Genomic DNA, 17,037 nt, shown 5'->3' on the forward strand with positions numbered 1-17,037 from the left:
TGCTGTAGATTCATTGGTTGATTTTCGGAAAACTCGTCCTTTGACGGATGTTCCCTCTACTTCAAAAACATAAAAAAAAGAATGATAAGAAAGGGCAATGGAAAAAGGATAGTCGCAAGGACTGTACAAACGACCAAAGAAAGACACAAATGAAAGATGGTAAAGACAGACCAAAGAACAAAGATGGGACTTCTAAGGGCTGTTGGACTTGTGCCGGTCCTCATTTGGCCATGTATGGTCCAAACCGGGAAAAAGTAAATGTTTTGCTTGCTGGAAATATGAATCGAAGGGAAGAAGATGAGGAAATTGTGGCTGCAATGGCAAATCCATTGGGATTGTCCTTCAACCATATTACGTGGTCAATAATGTTGGAGAAACGTCTAGTACTTCAAATCCTCATGCTTCCTTAATTCATATAGAAATGACAGTTAAAGAACAACGTGTGATGGCAATGGTTGATATATGAGCCACTCATACGTTTGTAGATGTGAAAATTGCTACAAAATTGGGGCTGTAGTTGTTAATGCTTAGGCACATGCCATTGTGGGTATGGCTTATGGTGTGTCTATGTCGACTGAATGTTTGGTGGGAAAACATAATTTGATGGTGATACCGCTTGGTGAATTTGAGATCATACTTGGGATTGATTTTCTAAGAAAATTCCACTATGCTCCATTTTTTTCACTTAGATGGAGTGATGGTCATGAATGGTAACAATGCTGGATTTCTTAAAGGAGTTCATCCATTTGGGAACGTTAATAAAGTTGCAAAGAAGAAAGACAGGGAATGTTCTTTTCTTCTATGTCAATCGACAAAGGGCTGAAGAAGGGTGATGACACTATACTTGCTGCCTTGGTTGAAGTGAAACCTAATGTTAAGATGGTAGTGCCTGATTGTATTGCCGAATTGCTTAAACAGTATGTTTATGTCATGCCGCCTGAATTACCAAAGAATTTACAACAAATGAGGGATATATTTCATAAAATTTAATTGCTGCCTGTTACGGTTGCTCCTGCACAGGATCCTCATCGTATGGATCCTATGGAATTGGATGAATTGCGTAAACAATTGAACGAGTTGGGTGATGCTGGATTGATTCATCCATCTAAGGCTCCATATTGTGCCCCTGTTTTATTTCAAAAGAAAAGGGACGGGACGATGCGAATGTGTGTACATTACAGGGCACTGAACAAGGCAACTGTAAAAAATAAGTATCCGGTTCCATTGGTGCAGTGTTTGATGGACAGGTTGAGTAAAGCATGATGGTTTAGCAAATTTGATCTTAGGGCAGGCTTGTGGCAGGTTAGGATAGCAGAAGGTGATGAACCTAAAACAATGTGTGTAACTAGATATGGTTCATATGAATTCCTTGTAATGCCATTTGGGCTAACTAATGCTCCGGCAACGTTTTGCAAGTTGATGAATAATGTACTGTTTGACTATCTTGATGACTTTTTTGTTGTCCATCTAGATGATATTGTCATTTATAGTTGAAAATTGTAGGAACATCTTAATCACTTAAGTTTGGTTCTTTCTCAGTTGAGAAAATACACACTTTATGTTAAGATGGAAAAATGTAAGTTTGCTCAATAGGAGAAAACACTTTTGGGGCATCTTGTTAGTAAAAACCAAGTTCTAATGGATCCTAAGAAAGTGCAAGCCATTGTTGATTGGCAGGCACCTCGTCATGTGAAGGATCTGAGGTCGTTTCTTGGATTGGATAACTACTGAAGAAAATTCATTGCTGGTTACTCAAAAAGGGCAACGGCTTTGACAGACTTGTTGAAGAAATATACGAAGTGGGTTTGGTCTGAACGATGCGATGAAGCATTTCAGAATTTGAAGAAAGCTATTGCATCTGAACCAATACTCAAATTTCCTGATTTTGAGTTACCATTTGAAGTGCACACCGATGCGTCAGACAAAGCAATTGGTGGCGTATTAGTGTAGGAAGGTCATCATGTGGCCTTTGAAAGTAGGAAATTGAATGATGCTGAACAGAGATACTCAACACATGAAAAAGAGATGGTCGCGGTGGTACACTATCTACAAGTTTGGAGAGTTTATCTCCTAGGTACTCGATTTGTTGTAAGAACCGATAATGTAGCAAATACATTTTTTATGACACAAAAAAATTTGAGTCCTAAACAAGCACGCTGGCAAGAATTTCTGGCAGAACACGATTTCGTGTGGGAGCATAAGCCAGAAAAACACAACTAGGTTGCTGATGCGCTGAGTAGAAAAGAAGTATTTGTTGCAGTATATTCAATTTCAAAACACGAAATTTATTTCTATGATAGAATCAGGATGTGTGCTGCAAATGATTCATTGTATGTTAAATGGATGGGTCAAGTGCAAGATGGCACAATGAGACAGTATTTGATTGAGGACGATCTGCTCTATTTTAAAGGGGGGAGGATCGTTGTACCAAATTAGGCTGGATTGCGCAAAGACTTAATGAAAGAGGCGCATGATTCTATTTGGGCTGGACATCCAGGTGTTGAAAGGATGTTAGCCTTACTGTCTCGTGTTTATTTTTGGCCAAATATGGAAGACGATATAGAGGCATACGTCAGGACTTGTCATGTTTGTCAAGTTGACAAGACTGAACGTAAGAATGAAGCAGGTTTTTTGCAACCTTTGCCTGTTCCTGAAATACCGTGGCTATCAATAAGCATGGATTTCTTTTCTGGATTCCCTAAGGTAGATGGCAAAGCATGTATCATGGTGGTAGTTGACAGGTTTTCAAAATATTCTGTTTTTGTTGCTGCACCTGAACTATTTTCCTCTGAAGTTGCCGCTGATTTGTTCTACAAATATGTGGTTAAGTATTTTGGTGTTCCGGCTGACATCGTGAGTGATAGAGATACAAGGTTCACTAGTAGGTTTTGGACAGCTTTGTTCAATATGATGGGAATTGAGTTGAAATTTTCTACTGCGAATCATCCACAAACAGATGAGCAGACGGAAAGAATTAATAAGTTGTTGGAAGAATACTTGAGGCACTATGTGACAGCAAGTCAACGGAACTGGGTGACATTATTAGACACTGGGCAGTTCTGCTATAATCTACACAAGTCTTTTAAAACACAAATGAGCCCTTTTGAAATTATTTTAGGCAAACAGCCTATGACGCTACTAGATGTTGCCAAATCTAAAAATCAGGGAAAGTGTCCAGCAGCATACAGGGTTGCAAGGGATAGACTTGAAATGTTATCTGAAGCACAAGATAACTTGAGCAAGGCTCAGCGGCTCATGAAGAAGTATGCTGATCAACATCGTTGCTCAGTTGAGTTCAATGTGGGTGAAAAAGTGTTACTTAAACTTACTCCGCAAATCTGGAAACACATTGTATGTAAGAATAGACATCGGGGTTTGATCCCTAATTATGATGGTCCATTCGAAGTGGTGAAACGAGTGGGCGAAGTTGCTTATAGATTAAAGCTACCAGAAAGGTTGTAAATTCATCCCACTTTCCATGTGAGTTTCTTGAAACCTTACTTTGCAGATGAACATGATCTCGACAAAAAGAGGTCAAAGAGGGATCCTTCATCTGTACCTACACAGTATGACGTTGGAATTGAGAAGATACTTGATCACCGGGTTTTGGGAACAAGTAAGAAGAATACTAAGACAAAATTCTTGGTTCACTGGGAAGGCAAATATGCAGCTGATGCAGTTTGAGAGAAGGCGAAAGACTTATGGCAGTTTGATGCTCAAATCGAGGACTATCATAAAACAGTCTTGATAAGGACATCGAGTTCAAGTGGTGCTGGTGGTATTTTAGACCCGTAAGCTACATTATCTAACTATGTGCAGACATGTCAAGGACTTGGGCATTGGTCTTGACATGAATGGGGGCAAAACAATGCAACAGAGGTTCAAGGTGCTTGGGTGTTTGCAAGGCGACTTGAACATGCAAGGCTTACGTGCGGGCTAGAGTCATCGGCAAGGCAGCGTGTTGGCTTGACAAGGAAAAGTTGTGAAGACTTGATGATGGCAAAAACAAAAGCATTTCACGTGAATTGCTGAAATAAAACTAAGTGTTGGAGGGCAGCTAAAATATTCTAAGCATTGGAAGCTGGCTGAAATATTCTAAGTGTTGGAATGTAGCGTGAAATATTCTAAGTAGTAGAATATTAATATTTCGTATGGATAAGGATGTAATTTGAATTAGATTCTATCTGTTAGAAATATAGTTGTTGGAAACATAGTTTGAATCCTTCGATGACAAGTGTCAGACAGGTGACATTTGTAACTGCCGCATGTAACTACCATGTGCAGAAATTTTATAAGGGTGAAAATTTCGTTTAAGGATAGAGGGTGTTTCTGGCCTTAGACTAATTCCTGAAGCCTTCCCTTTATATTAATTATTAGATAAATAAAGGTTCGGACGAGTTCATGTACATTTTGTTTGTTGCTTAACTTTGCTTCTTAAGTATTTCTGTACTTAGTCAAATCTGCCTAGGGTGGTGTTCGGTAAAAATAAATCGACCCTCTTTCAAAATCCATTTGCAAATGTATTTTGTGTGCTAGGAATTGTGTATACTTCTTGAAAGTACAGACATTGTGTATTCTTCTCAATATATATTGTGCATTGCGTCTGTTGTCATGAACGCGTGGTTTTGATCAATTGATTTATCTTCCTTTTATTACAAGTTTTTAGTTCAATTTATGTTGTGATATATACTATTCTTGATAAACAACTGTTTGAAAATCTTTAATATAATTTCTCTGTAAATTTACTTATGTGCTAGAGGTGTGTTTGTATTTTCTAATGCTTATTACAAAGGTAAAGAAAGGGGAAGGTTGAAGAATTTAGGTGGGATATATATATGTATAACTCACTCCTCATATGGGTGTCCATGCAGATACTATTGGTGATGATGAATTATAATTGAGGAGTTCAATAGAGTTGATCCAGCTTTTGAGGTGAACTATTACATTGTCCTTGGAGGATTTCGAACGACTTATTAACATATTCAAAAAAATTGTTGATGTGTTTGGCAAATAATTGCTGATGAACACATTTATTATCAAAATGTCTAAAATACCCTTAAAAGTTTTAAACATGATAAAAGTTGATTAATTTAAGGTTTTTATACTTTAAAAAATGAAACAAAATTAATTTATATTTTACAACGATAAGTAATTATATTTTGCTACCATTCACATATTTCTTTAATATTGCAAAGTGTTTATAAATAATTATTGTTTTTACAATAATAATAATATATATAATAATAATAATAATATATAATAATAATAAATAATAATAATAATAAACAATAATATGAAAATAATAATAATAAAAGTGATAATACAATAATAATAATATAATAATAAAAATGATAATCAACAACAATAATAATAATAATAATAATAATAATAATAAATAATAATAAATTAAATATTATTAACAATAACAATGAATAGTAATAATAATAATAATAATAATAATAATAATAATTTAATAATAATAATAATAATATATAATTATAATAATAATAATAAAGAATGATAAAATAAATAAATAATAATAAAAATAATAATAATAAATTATTAATAATACATTTAATTATAATAATAACAATAATAATAATAATAATAATAATATAATAATCAAAGAAATAATAATAATATCAATAATAATAGTAATAAATAATAATAAAAATAATAATAATAACAACAACAATAAAAATAAAAGAATTAAGGGTAAAAAGGTAATATACATGGTCAACATTAAATAACTTATAAGTTGAAAAGAAAAAGCACCCCCTCACCTAACTTTTAGCTTTTGCCCTAAAATACGTCATTTTGATATTTGTCAAACACTCTAATAAGTCAAAAACTGACTTTTAAGTCAGTTTGACCAGCTTTTAAGAGCATCCAAACAAGCTCTAAATACTTTACTACTAACTAGGGAAGTAGTCGAACTTTGAACTTCACTCTTATAGAATTAGAACATTGGATTTACTCCGCAAGTGGTAAAATTTTTAGCTTATGATGCTTATTGTGACCATCGACACTAACCTATTGTATGAGTCTTTACGATCGTCGATAGTTTAGTAACCCAACCAAGGGTTGGGATCATGTCCCAAGTGAATGATTTCGATAAAATTTAGTTAACTTAGAATTTAATTATAATTATTCATAGATAAAGAGATTAACGAATAATAATTTTTTTAATTAAAGGGGAGACAAAAAAGTGTCATATATCGGTGTGGGTGGGTAGGGGGGTTGTCATAACAATCGTAAATATGATAGAATGCAAAAGGAATCAAACACAAGAAAAGTTCTTGGGGTGTGACCGCCATACAATTTCAGATAAGTAGTTGGGTACATGCTATTGTTAGGAAATTTACAAGATAATGGTAACTAGGTTAAGTTTTATATTGAAATAAGTTCTCTATCGGGCAACTTGTTTCAAATGTGTTCCTCTCGCACACTCATTTTCCGCATGAAGGCCAACCTACGACTTAACCGCTTTACTCTCTCGAGCAGAGTTTTAGGGTATGGGACTAGGTCTCACCCTCTCAGGCTGAACCTCATATCGACCTTCTCCTTAGCCCATCAGTCTAGCGGTCTTGGTTTCCAGACCTCCCTGTCGAGCAAGTCGAAAACACATGAGTGAGTTTGTATTTGAAATACAAACCCATTAGGTTAAATTAAAACAACTAGGTGAAACCAACATTAAAATACATCTAACCTATCAGCTACAAAAACCCAACAATAACAACAACACATATTTGCAAAATCACACCCCATGAATGGGGTTTTTAGCCACAATCAAGCAATAAAAAATTACACCTAAAATGATAATGAAATTAGATGCGTATAAGAAATTAAACCTTAATATGAACAACATAATATTAATAGAAGACCCACTTCCAATTTTGGGATGATGACACCATTCCCTCTTCAAGTCTCCCACAAATCCCTCTCCACACAGTAGAGAAAATAAAAAGAAAAAATTTCTTAAGTCTGAAAACTATAAAAATGTTCAGATTTCTAAATATAAAACCTGCAACTACTCCCTCCGTCCGGTATTGTTTGTCATGGTTTCTATTTTTGAAGTCAAACTATAAAAACATTGACTAACATTTATAGATGTATTATTTAATCATATTAATATGCAATAGATTGTATTTTATTGTAATTTTCATAATGTATTACAATATCTAATTTTTATTTAAAATATCGAATTAATGTCATCTAATTTACATTTGAAAATTAGTCAAATTTACTTTCAATAAGCGCAACATGACAAACAATTTCGGACGGAGGGAGTAGTATTTACATTTTTCAGATTAAGTGCTAAATCAGAACACTCGGAAAGTCGCGATCGCCGAGTGACTCGGTGAATCTCCCTTCTTTCTTGTTCATCACCTTTTTGTGCTTGCTTTCAGCATCTTCATGTTCTTGACCATTGGGCGGTATAGCAATGCTTTGCAAACCTGTTTGGCGATATGCCAACTGGTCCTTTCATCACTTTTTGTCCCACTTCCTTCGAGGCTTCACATGTTTGGAACAAAGGGCGGCGTCCGTCCACTTAGCGACTCACCAAGTGTGCTTGGCGATGCTTAGGCTTCAGTTTCTATGTTCTTTTCAACCTTTTTGTTCCTTTTTTCGTGTAAGTGTGCATGCTTCATTATACTTAAAATACCTGAAATATAAGAGTTTTCATAAGATATTGAGACTACATAAGAATTGGAGAACACTATTTCTATTAAATTAAAGTCCTAAATAAGTCCAATTTAAGGACTCATCAACACCCTCAACTTAATCTTTTTCTTGTCCTCAAGTAAAAAACATGTTAGAGGGATGTCTAAAATAGTGCTACACAAGACTCAATCATGAATTTACATAACAAGACTCCAATTCTCATGGAAATGTCTGTTGTGTACTTAGAGATGCAAGTTGTGACACACCACTACCAAAGACTCTCATGCTCACAATATTTGCTACTAACGCAAGTTCAGGCTTAACAACAGTATCAGAATTCCCTCACACAAAGAATTATTCCATATTCACACACATAAGTAATTAATTTTAAAATTAGGAATCAAATGCAACACTCACGCTTAGAAGGAGGAACACAATGTATGTTTTCACCCATAGGTTTGGCATTATTTTCCAATCAATCTTTGATTCGGGTTAATCAGGATCAAAAAGGTGTTTATACTGCTTGTAATGAGGCTTAGTGCAAAGGTATGGTAATTTAAGCTTAGTGACTAAAACTCCTCATGGATTGCGAAGCCCAAAAATACTTCCTATTCTCCACCTTCTTCTACCAATTTTCTTCTAGTGCTTCGAAGTTATACTATTATTTGTTTCCATGGATTAATTGGAAAACCAAATTTCTTTTGGACTTTTATTCCATAGTCTTTCTTTTTTATTCTTTTTTTTTTGGAGGGTTTCCATTTCATTGCAATACCTTGGTTTAAGGAGACCTTTCTTGAACTTCTTGCATTCTCCTTTCCGTTTTCACCAAAGCCCAACTAGAAGTTTTGGCTTAAGTTGTCTATTTATTCAATAAAATGTCATGAGGATTATAGATGGTGGTTGAATAAAGGTCTTTCGAAGAAGAGTAAGACTCAAGGTGTGTTAAAAAGTGTTTCAGAAGCTCATGGATAGGTTACAAAAGCGATATATGTCAAATTTGGCTCACACTCTTTAAAAATTCCTAAGATCATTTCAAGACGATACCTTTCTAAATCAATCAAACTATCTAGGCTAATTCTAGGTTTATTCATGCATGGTAAAATATAAGATCATCACACAAGGTATTGATACTAAAGACAAACAAGAGTACACACTTTTGTTAGTGTACAATGATCATCACAAGAGAAATCAATTCGATACATGGCAAATCACAACGTGATGGAAAGAGTTCCCATATTGCATTTGTAACTTCATTTGGTATCATTGTAGCCGTAAATTCATGTTTATCCAATAGAGATCACTATTCAGTTCATCGGCATTGATCAAAACTGAGACTTAAATTCGTAATTGAACATTCACTATCAACACAATAGGTGGTGAATTTTTTGAAAAAATGAAAACTTTTGAAAAGGGCAAAATCGTTTGCAATTAAACAAAAAAAGAAGCCATAAGCTTAACTAATTTCTCAGATGTTTGAAAACATAATTGAAACAGAGGATCCGATTTCATACAAAACACTAATATCCATCACAAGCAAACAAAGGTGAGCCTCATCCCACCACAAAAAAATGTGTTTGTACTCAAATGCAATTGATAAGACATTCAACAACAAAAGTAAAAAAAAAATTAATGTGGGAGGTAAAGAGGGGATCCTATGTATATGTTTTCTTCATCCTTCGGGATATCAGTGCCTGATGCATCAGCTTTGAATACAACAATGGTCCCCGAGTTATCAGTTCGGTTCTTATTTTGTCCAAAATCCATAGTTTCTGCAGCAATGTTAGTTGCAATCATTTTGTCAAATTCATGGGCATCCTAAAGGCATCTACACCTACGTAGAATCCACGTTTTCATTAATGAATAGTGCGATCAATAGGGATCCTTCTGCTAGCAGTTGCTTTCTTTCTCTCCTTTAATTCTTTGGCCAGTTCTTCTATCTTTTTGTTTATTTTCAATTCCCGTGCTCTTATGTGTCAGGGCGGCACACTCATTCCTACGACTTTTGGTCTCGTCGTTTATGTAAAAGACTTCAATAAAAAATTAGACAATATTTTAAACTGGAGGAGCGAATCATATTTGGATAATTTCTTCACCCAACTAGTTGGTGGTGTGTTCATCCATTTAAACAATGAGCTGAAATGATGCATAGATGGTACAAGGGTTCATACAAAGGGAGAAAAAGAGGTCTTTCAGTGTGTCGCCAAGTGTATTCAGCGTCATAAGGTTGTTACCCAAAATATTGATCATTACTATGCAAATGGCGTTAAATAAAAGGCAAAATGGAGACTCTACGTGAATTGTCGAGCAGTTCGGCGAGCTGTAATCATATCACCAAATAGCCCAACATGCCTATTTTCAACCCATTCATTCAAATTCACTGTTGCAACCCCTTATAATGAAATTCAAGCCTCTTAAACAAAAACTTCGACTAAAGCCTATAGCATTTCAACATATAAAAATTTAACTCAAAGGCCAATTGAGTTGGATTCACCAATTATGCAAGAAGCACCGAATAATAATTGATATTATATTCGACACCATCAACTCAGTGACTCAACAAAGATTTAACAAAATCTATCATCATGCAAATAAGAAAAAATTTTAATAAAATAACTGATGGGTTTGGTTACAAACCTTAGATGTCAGTTCCGATACTAAACAAATGCGAGGTAGTAATGTAATTTGAATCGGAGCAATGTTTGACAACTAAAATACTCTTAAAGGGTGAGAAATATAAAGTTAGAGTGCTGGTGTGAGTTTGTGAAAATGGAAAAGTGAGAGAGATTAATGAAAAGGGGTTTTTAAACCTCCCACTCGTAGTGACCGTCCAGTTTCAGTACTTTTAGCGATATAAGTCAGATTCGCCCATTCACTCGACGAAGCGCCAAGTAGTCGGTGTCTTCTGCGAATGTGACAAACTTTACAACTCATGTAAGGTTCCGTATGGTGGTGTTCGTAGAGATCGCCAACATGTTTGCAATAATTCTCTATAAACTGAGATAAGAAGTTGAGTACATGATTGATAGGTAATCCACGAGATAATAGTGACTATCCTAAACTTTAGATGGAAATAAGTTCCCTACTGGACAACTTACCGCGCTTCAAATGCGTTCCTATCGGACACCCATTTGCCGAATAATGTCTAGCCTACACCTTACCCCACATACTCTCTCGAGCTCAGTGTTACGATACAGGACTACGGTTCACCCTCTTTGGCTGAACCTCATGTTGACCCACTCCTTAGGGAATTAGTCTAGCAGTTTTGGTTTCACGATCTCTCGCTCAAGAAAGTCGAAAACCTATGGGTGAGTTTATATTTCCAACTACAAACAAATTAAGTTAAACTACAACCACTAGGTGTAATAACCATTACAGTACATCTAACCTCGAAAAAATCAAGACCCAACAATAATATCCACACAAATTTGCTAAATCACACCCCAAGAATGGGGTTTTTATCCATACATCAAGCAATAAAAAGTTACACCTAAAATTATGACGAAATCATATGGGAATAAGAACTTACACCTTAATATGAGCAAAGGAAGATGAATAGAGAACACCCAATTCCAACATGGAAAACATGAAAACCTTCCTTCTTCAAGTCTCCCACAAAACCCTCTCCAAACCTGAGAGAATATGCAATGAAAATTAATCTAAAGCCTATAAACTATAGAAATATTTGGATCTCAAAATATAAAACATACGACTAGTATTTATAGATTTAAAATAATGTTCTTCGGCGAACCACTCGACGAGATTAGTCGTGATCAAGGAACAACTCGATAAATCACCGTTCTTCTAGTTCATCGTCATTTTGTGTTTGCCTTCAATATCTTCGTATTCTGGACAATTGGGCGGTATTGCATTGTTTCGCGAAACAGTTCGGTGATACACCAACTACTCTTTTCATTGCCTTTTAATCTTCATTCTTCTAGGGTTCTCATGTTTGTAACAAAGGTCGGCGTATGTCAACTTGGTGACCTGCAAACTATTCTTGGCGATGCTCATCAGGCTTAAGTTTCTATTAAAATAAATCCCTAAAAAGTCAAATTTGAGGACTCGTCAACATAAATTCTTCAAATAGTAAAACATCAAATTTTTCTCTTGAAGAAATAATATTTAGAAAAATTTCTGAAAAATATTCTAAAACAATGTCTTATTGTGCATGAGAAAAATAATGATCTATTGATGAATATTATATATCATTCATTCAAATAATAAGGTTTCATTTCCGAAATGATTAAAAGATATACCACTATTTGTCTACTGAAGAGATAAAATAACAAAGCATACACATTTTATTTTGTGTCTGAAAGTTACTGCAATATGTTCCTGTCGTGAATAGAATATCTAGAACAACTTTAGTAAAGCAACATTGTAAGGTGTGAGAAATGAATCTTGTTGGCTGCTTTCTATTGTATGTTCTATTTAATTCCATGAAGGAAATAACAATTCATAAACTTTCCTAAGGGAAGTGACAATAATGTAAAAATTACCACTTTGATAAAAAAATTTAAGTATTAATCACGAAAGATAATGGAATTCTGAAGATGTGCATATTGTCTATTCAAAATATATTGAAGAACTAGGAAATTCTTCAAAATTCTTTTATATTGTTTGTTCTCATAAAAAATATAACAGGTCAATTTAAACATGTGATATGTTAAAGAGATTCATCTATATACGATAGTCATACGTGTGTTTATTATATACATGCAGTTTGACATTCATAGAGATGAATTATCGAGTTAAGAGAATTCATTAGTGAGAGTTATGTTCCTTATCTTGTAATCTGCTCTTTAATTTTCCCTCTCAACACCCCTATATCTTTAAGAAATTCTTTAAAATACAACTATATAAAAGTGTCGCATAAAATTAGATTAAAAAATAGTGTCATCAAATATAAATTTTTTAGTTGAATATTAAAGAAAAAATAAACAAAAAAGAAACACCATTAATTGTCAACAGAAAATTACAACTTATCATAAAGATCCTTCTTAATTTTGTGCCAAAAGGTCCAAAATGTTACTTTCCTTATGTGATTAGCATTTTTTTTCTATTAGTGGACTAAAAATATGAATATTTCATTTTAAGGAACAATAACTCTCATTATTATTGTACGATAAATCTCCCCTTTTTAGTTATTAGCGCTTTGTTGTTTCTCAACAAAAGAAAAAGTAGCATGACAACCATGAGTGTGAAAGACCAATTACCTAGTAGTTGTGGTGATGATGGAAAATCTTGAAGTTTTTTTATTGAAACTCACCACAATAATATTGAGATAGAATGTGAAGAAACTAACCTCATTGACAGAATCAGTCAGTTACCTAACGCTATTATTGTTAAAATTCTTTCTCGATTGACCATAACAGATGCCTTCAGATTAACTAATCTCTCTAAACATTGGAAATACTTCTTGACATGTATTGTCCGTTAAGGAAATGAATTTTTGTACCCCCAAGCCATGTGCATAACAATGCTCCTTGTTGTCATAAACAATGTTGTCAATAGAAGTCCAGAAGTATTTCCAAAGTTTAGAGGGAATAGTCAAGACATCTAATATCGCCAATTGAGAAAGAATTTGAACAATAAGAGCGTTAGGCAGCTGCTGAGGTTAGTTTTAAATTCAGAGTTTCTATCATCACCACTACTGCTAAGGAATTGGTGTTTCTCACTGATGGTTTTCATGCAACTTTTTCTTTTCTTGAGAAACAACAAAGCTGTAATAGCTAAAAGGGGAAATTTATCATACATTAATACTGAGAATAATTATTGCTAAAAATGAATTATTCATATTTTTAGGCCATCAATGAAAGAATAATGTTAATCACAAAAGCAAAGTAACATTCTAGACATTTTGGCAAAATAAAAAAGAAATCTTCATGATAAGTTTACTTGTAATTAGTTATAGATAATAATATATCTGGATGGGGAATATGAAAGAGGAGATAACAAGGCGAGGAACATAACTCTCACCAATGTAATAATGTAGTTTGACATTCATTATTTTCACATAAAGACCATTCATTTCACCGATTTTTATTTATGCACAAGCTAGCTAGCTTGACATTGAATATCTTTGATAAATAGCAAAATCACTGCTTATGAAAATAAAATTAAGTGTTGGTCTAGGATATGATATAGTGTATACAATAAGACTGTTATGCCTTTGACCAATAATTATGGCATATTTGGTGTCATATTAATACATTTAGGGCCGGGGTACAAAATATATTCCACCTAACAGCATATAACATGCCAAATATGAACTTATTCAATAAACATGGGAGTGGCCTATGTTTAGGGAACCAAGACTAGATCATTCCGACACGCAAATAGGGCCGAATAGACAAACTAGTGAGGATGTGTTAGGAGTTGCTTCTAGAGGTTACGAGGATACTCATTCAAAAGATAATTAAAGTAAAATGATAGAAGCATTTGTTGAATTAAAATTAATTTCATATTTCAGTTTGAAATGCTCGTTTTATATATCCCGAAAGGTCATAGTATACGACATGAATTAAGCATAGTAAACCAGTTGGTTCCAATTGCAATAATCCTTACAACGGGGAAAAAGAGGAAATAATCATAATAACTAGGCAATATGCTCTCGAAAAGATTATGCTTTCTGAAACCTCATGCGATCTTAAGGTACCTCATTAGTATGATAATTATTCAAAAGTTAATTCAAGTCAAATGCTCCACAAATTTGCTGACCCAAAGTTAACTCTTACTTCAGTTGCAAATGATCTCATAAAATGTTGCAGAAGGACAGTCTACAACATGCACAAAGCATGATAAAATAGTCGGTTTCGATAGATATAATCCTGAGAAATGGAAAAAAGACAATTATCATAACAAGGAGACAATGTATTATAAAGTGTCATTCTTAGGTCTCCTTTGTTTGCATTTAATGTTTTATGAGTGTTCAAACGTAATATTTTAATAATTGCATTTGTTTACATTAAATCTAAGCACTTATTTTATCCGAATAGGCCTTCGATATTCAGATCTTATTAAGAGGTATTTTTTTTGTGTATATTCACTCCCACTCCATTCACAATCACTAAGCACCACCACAACCATTACCGTCGCCAACAACCATGGCACTCACCAGCCGCATCAATATAATTGTATCCACCACACCCCTACCAGAGCTATTGTTGTTAATCCTTACTAACAATGACCTCGGTCATCACAACTACCACAAACACATTATCATCCACTACATGCTCTTCAACCCTCAACAACAACACCAGCGACTAGTAAGATGAACTAAAACCTACCAACCCAACCACCTCTACCACCACAATTATTAATAACTAACACCAACAATTACCCCCACCACTATTGAAAAACAATTTTCACAATCACTACAAAGCATATATATTATATTTCTTTATCACATAATGTTTTTATTTAATTAATTTAAATTTTTAATATTAAACATTTTTTAATTTGAATTTTATATTTAGTATTTATTCAATGTTCGGAGCTAAAGAAAATATAATGATCATTAGAACGTGCATTCATATTGAGATATTTTATTCTTGATGAAAACAAACAATGCCTTATGAGTCCTCAAGCTATGGACTAGTAATTAATTCAGAAGAAAGTATAAAAAAAATGGTAATTGGAGAGTTGAACAACAAGATGTAAATTAGTTGCCTTGTGTATTTATGCTACCTACTCAACTTATATATTGCAAAAATCCAATTTATATCGTTATCAACAAATGAATCAAATATATAATGCTGTTTTTTCTATTATTTTTAATATGGAAAACTCTTTCATGAAAAAAAAATGGACTGATAGAATAACAAATATAAAAATACCTTAGTTTCCCCAATTATGACATTCTCTTTTTGTCCGACTCCAACACATAGTTTTGCTCCTTTCGAAACAGAACCTCTCTAAGACATCCCCCTTTTACACGTCCAAATCTTCCACCTTTATTTATTCCTCGTTACTATCCTCCGGCCCAGAAGTAGTTACATAGGATATAAGTTCAATTATCATATCTTAGGTTCAATTTTCAGTTTTAAAAGGAAGTTATAGAAAAGAAAAACATGACGAAGAAAGAAAGAGTATATCAAAGGGAAAGTTTGTCAAAACTCTTCGTGGGTGTTTGGATTAACTTAAAAAAACCAAAGTCCCCTTTCACGAAAAAATTAAAAATATGAGGATTGTATGTTTGTATGCACGACACCACATTAATAGGATATTTGATAACATAAATAATAAAATAGAAAACTATAAAAATAAGAGTTTTTTTTCTTAATTTTTAATTTCAAGTGAAAATGTGTAATACACAGCCTGAATTTTCATTGTTCACCCGGAATATGGGCAATCTAACTATTACTTGCAGTATTGGAATGTAAATAATTGAGAGTGTCAGCTTCTTAAAGGACACTTTCCACAGATAATCATACTGTATTGTTAGTTAAATTTGAGTTATAATGCATTCAACGCGTCAAGATGACTTGAAAACGAATGCAAATTTATACCAATATGAATAAATAGAAAAGAGTTAGACCACATATTTCCCTCAAACCTCACTACAATTTCCCTGAGATCATCTGCTCTATATCTTTCCCAAAGATAGGAAAGTGCTTCTGAATGCCCTCCATTCTATACAACCATATCAACAAAAGTTCAGCTTTAAATGAAAGACTTGATAAGAATGCAATCTACATAAATGCTTCTAAAATATATTAAAATATGTTGACATCACATTTTGCTGTGAAAGACTAAAACTTATTTTATGTAAAGAATTTAAGTAGTTATAATCCCATTACTCCACCAAGTAGAAGTAATAGAACTCCCCCAATTTACTCGGAGAACTAAGTTTTATAAAAATTAAGTCTGAAAAAATAGGTTATTCCACATTAAACTGATAAAACACAAAACAACTCTACATTCCAGATCTGAAATCTCTAACATAAACACAAGAAAAAGGTGAGTTTTTTTATAAAAAATTTACACATTGTTGGCAATTGTTTGACGAGTATAGAGAGATCTTTCGGTCCGCCAACCACCAAAATCCCTATCTCCGGCAGCAACTTCACCTCCCTGAGCCAGAGCCTCCATCTATTTTGTACCATACATCTCAATTTCTGACCTAATCGAATTTTTTATTTCACGATCGAAATATAGAAAAAGAAAAGCATGTTACTAAATTTTAAAAGAAAATTACAAAATCAGAGATAGATTACAAAATTTTTATATGTGTAGAATGGGCTTAGTCTTAAGGGCATGGGTGCCTCGACCATAAGGCCACTAAAGCAATCGCTTGGACCCCAAATTTTTGGGCCCCCATTTTCTCCAAAATATATATATATATAATTATTATACATATATATATATATA

The 17,037-nt window shown here is 33.7% G+C and overlaps 1 pseudogene; it reads left to right on the forward strand.

Moving 5' to 3' along the window:
• The first annotated feature begins 2,457 nt into the window (after nt 1-2,457).
• The window catches only part of LOC114074922, a 25,840-nt pseudogene continuing 11,260 nt past the window's right edge, over nt 2,458-17,037 (forward strand).

Source organism: Solanum pennellii, chromosome 1 (genome assembly GCF_001406875.1).
Source record: "Solanum pennellii chromosome 1, SPENNV200".
Taxonomy (NCBI): domain Eukaryota; kingdom Viridiplantae; phylum Streptophyta; class Magnoliopsida; order Solanales; family Solanaceae; genus Solanum; species Solanum pennellii.